Here is a 331-nt window from a genome sequence, read left to right as displayed (position 1 = left end):
TAAACAAAATACATTTTGATTGCATTCCCCTTGTATTTTATTTAGAAACTGACATTTTAAATGTTTTTTTCTGGTACCAGTAGTTAAGAACTAATGTAGAAACTCTTGACTCAACAATATTCGATAATTCTACAAGCTTTAAAAGCAACATGTGAAATCTACGTTTCCTCATTACACAGTCCAGATAAATGCTGACCAGGTCTATTTGAATGCAATAACTAATTCAATAAAGACAGGGAATGAGATTGTATGGAAGCTGCGAGGGGTCAATCCGAGTCCTCCCTCTAAACTGACCTGTCTGTTGCTGCGGGGGAGTCGAGCCAGCCGCACC

This window comes from Notothenia coriiceps, unplaced genomic scaffold (genome assembly GCF_000735185.1).
Source record: "Notothenia coriiceps isolate Sejong01 unplaced genomic scaffold, NC01 NC01_scaffold00013053, whole genome shotgun sequence".
In the NCBI taxonomy this organism is placed as follows: Eukaryota; Metazoa; Chordata; class Actinopteri; order Perciformes; family Nototheniidae; genus Notothenia; species Notothenia coriiceps.
The sequence above is the reverse complement of the archived record's forward strand: the minus strand, read 5'-3'. Positions refer to the sequence as shown.